General features: G+C 29.3%; 1 long non-coding RNA gene across 1 annotated transcript; it reads left to right on the forward strand.

The window, feature by feature from the left end:
• Positions 1-2,470: 2,470 nt before the first annotated feature.
• On the forward strand, positions 2,471-2,816 carry LOC108866540. The gene is made up of 2 exons (XR_001952417.2): positions 2,471-2,532; positions 2,618-2,816. It is a non-coding gene; the product is annotated as an uncharacterized LOC108866540 (long non-coding RNA).
• The last annotated feature ends 1,061 nt before the right edge of the window (positions 2,817-3,877 follow it).

Genomic DNA, 3,877 nt, shown 5'->3' on the forward strand with positions numbered 1-3,877 from the left:
TAAAGTGAGAAGGCCAGTTTAGTGAAGCATTTGGAAATACCAAAAAAGTCCCTTTGTTTCCTTCACAATCAAAGTCCAAAAAATCCCAAAATCGAGGACAAAAACGTAAAAAAGAATTTAACTTATCATAAACTGTATTGGAAACAAAACATGGTAATTAAAATAAAAAATCATGATAATTATCTTCTAAAAGTTAGTAGTTATGGAGAGGAGAGAGAGATAAATAATAAAAAGGCAACAAAAAAATATTAAAAATAAAACAAATTAAAATAAATAGAAAAAAAATAGATAATCCAAACTAAAATGGCAAAACCGTTCGGAAGAGAAGAGGATGAATGTGGCGTCATTTTTGAAACTGCTATGAGCATTTATCGTGTGGTTTTTTAAATAGATATCTATGGGAAAGCGCCTCAAAAAAATTTTGACTAGCCGGGTTTCTTTTTTAGTTATTCTTCTCTTTTATTCACCTTAATTTCTTGATGCATGATTTTTAACAAATATTTCTTAGAATGTTTATGCTTCCATTTTGATTAGTACGGTTCTTGCTATATTTTAGATTATTAAACAAACAAACAACAAATAAAAGTAAAGGGACGTGATGGGTAACTCCTCCATTTGAGGATGAGATATTAATATCTCACAAAATTATATTAAACAAAAAGAAACAAATAAAAGTAGGGGACGTGATGAATGACTCTTCCATTTTAGGATGAGATATTAAAGTCAGAGATAATTGTACTAAACATCATTTTAGGAGAGAAATATTAAAAAATTAAGTAAAAAAAAAAAGCAACATAGTGAATAAGTGCTCTCCATTTTAGAAGAGAGAGATATTGAACAGAAAAATTAAAATTTGTTATATTGGAAAAAAAAAAAAAAAGGAAACAAAAAAACAAATAAAACAACAGGAATGTTGTGAATAACTTCTCCTCCATTTTAGAAGGAAATATTAATATCTAACAAAATTATATTAAAAATATCTAACAAAATTATATTAAACAAAAGCAACGTAACTACTCTCCATTTTAGGAGACAAATATTAAACATAAAATTAAAATTTGTTTTATTGGAAAAAAAAAAAGGAAGAAAAAGTTTAAAAAAAAATAAATGGACAGGAACGTATCTCCTCCATTTTAGGAGGAGATATTAATATCTAACAAAATTATATTAAAAATAATAATAATAATGTGGGAGAAAAGGGATAGAGGTTATTGTTAGTTTAAAAAAAAACAGTGAACTTCTCCCACTACCAAGCAGTAATTTCTTAGTTCCCACGTACATTCCCATTTGTTCCATTCCGGCTACAATATTATTATATGTACTCCCCATCTCCTTTGATTATGTGGCCAAATCTTATACTCCCCCTTTTTTTTTTTTGCTCCGCCTTCACTTCTCTAAGTTGTTCTTTTTCTTTGATCTTTTTTATTTTGTGTTTGTAAATGATATGAGCTCAATCCCCATCTCCGTCAATTTTTAGCATGCATGCTGTCATTAATTGGATACTAGAAGCATGGTGATGGAAGCAAAGTCGTACGAGATTGGTGGGTTTTCACTTCCTTTCCATGCATGGTTGTACTCATTTTACACATTTCCATGTTAGCATAATATGTAATTGTATGATTCCCAGATTTAGCTTCAGTTGTGTTTTTTAATTTCTTCCTTTGAAATCTTCATTGTGCGTTTTTTAAATTTTGGTCAGATTGTGAATTTCAATTTTGATTATCTTAATGTACTATACGTGTGCTATGGTAATTTTAAAAATTATTTGTTTTCATTCTTAGGATATTTACAAGAATACCCACAAAAAATGAAGAAGGAACCTATTGATAAGATCTCAAACAAACGTGTCTGTATTTTTACACCTGGTTGGGAGATATCTGTTGGAGTAAAAACTACTGATCTAAGCCAACTAATTCTCAAAGAGTGGAAAAAGAAGAAGCATGAGCAGTATGTATCCTAAATTATATACAAATTTGTTACAAGAAATCTAACATTGTATATACCTTCAATATATAGGTGGCGCATGAAAAAGGCTGTGGAAGAATTAAAACCTTCAACAACTCCTCATATCATACGTATTTGGAATAAAGTCCAACAAATAAGGTACAACACCATTTCTTACCTATTTATTTTTAATGGCATTCTCTATATCATTCTACAAATTAATTATCTCAAATTATAAAATAAAATAAAACAATTTATGGGTGCAGAAAAAAGATTAACAGTGGCCAAACAACTTTTCTAAATACGGTAAGTCTTCTCTTATTTTCATACAAAAGTATACTATAAATTCAAATTGCATTCAATTTTCAAATATAAATAAAATTGCATTTTTTGTCAATTTTACAAGCATCACACCCGTCTCAAAGTACAAAGATTGAAGTACAAGATGAAGGTAATATTTCTTATTATTTAATTTTGTAAATATTGTTACAATTTGTTACCTCAAACTTAACAAATATATTTATCTTTCAGTATTCTACAAGTAACTGGAGTAAAAGTATTGCCATGAGAAAATTGTCAAACTTAAAGGTATTTAGGTTAAGTTGCTTACAATCTTTATAGTTGGGATTGTGCATTATAGTTAGACTTCTTATTTTATCATCATTGCTTGCAGATTAACCATGAAAATCTAAAGCATCAAGTGCAAGCAAATGGGTGGTAAGCATGGCTTTGATTTCACACGTAGGCGCTATGTTTACATATGTACATGTTGTCCATATTTTGCTTTGCTTCATATATTAGGAGTTCATCCCTAGCTAGCCTATAACTTTGATTGAAAACTTATGAATCTGAAACATTTTGATTTAAGGACATTAAGTGTTGTCAATATGTATTTAGAAATCAAATTACATGTCATATTTTCAAATTTTTTTATTTATAAATAGTATATGTTTCCCATTTTATCTTCGTTGTTGTTTTAAAGAAAAAATAGTAAAAAATGTATGAGAGATTACTCACATATGTGCAAATTGGATGGAATATATGCTCCTAAATTATTCAACAAATGTGGCAATATGACAATATGGCATGCGATAACACCATTATCACTTTGGAATGATGGGATGATTGTACGGTAACATCATTATCTCATCAACCTTTCTTCAACTCAAGCAATTAGAACTACGTAGCCTGGCCCATGCTCTAATGTTGAACATCTCAGTCCCAACCCAAAATGGCACACCCATAATTATGTACTCACTCCTCTAACTGCATCAACTATCCCATTCACACAACCATTGAACAAATGATCTGCCAACCTGCTCGAATGACGCCAAATATTGCCCATAATACCTTTTTGTCCACCATAATAAAAAAATGTTGTTGTGCACCCTTTTAATACAACCACTAATCCTCATGTTACAAAATATATTGATCATTTCATATTTTCTATACAACATTAAATAATTAAGCATATTTTTTTATTTTTTATATGAGAGTTTAAGGAACCTAACTCTTGATCTTCTGTACAATATATAAGGGTAAAATGGTACTGATGGAGATAACAAAATTCTAACTAGACTGAGTAACTTAATTACCAAAGTCATAATAATGATCAAGCATAGCTCATTTCGTGAAATCAAATTCTATCAGCCAAACAAAAAAAAAAAACACCATAATAATTAGCAAGCAAAAAAAAAAGAAAAAAAAGGTGGATTGGTTAGTGTACAATTCATAAATTTCATTTTTGGGTACAATGGGTAGGTGCAAAAAGACTAAGTTAGATGATTGAACATAATAAAAAATTGAAAATAATAAGAAATTGTTGTGATGGACACAAACACATTTTATAAAATAATCACTTAAGAAATATAAGAATATCTAAAACAACACATCTTTGGGGCGCTACGCGCCCGTGATGCAAAAATGCATCTCG

Source organism: the organism of the source record quoted next, unplaced genomic scaffold (assembly GCF_019419815.1).
Source record: "Pyrus x bretschneideri cultivar Hongxiangsu unplaced genomic scaffold, Pyrus_bretschneideri_v1 Contig86, whole genome shotgun sequence".
Classification (NCBI taxonomy): domain Eukaryota; kingdom Viridiplantae; phylum Streptophyta; class Magnoliopsida; order Rosales; family Rosaceae; genus Pyrus; species Pyrus x bretschneideri.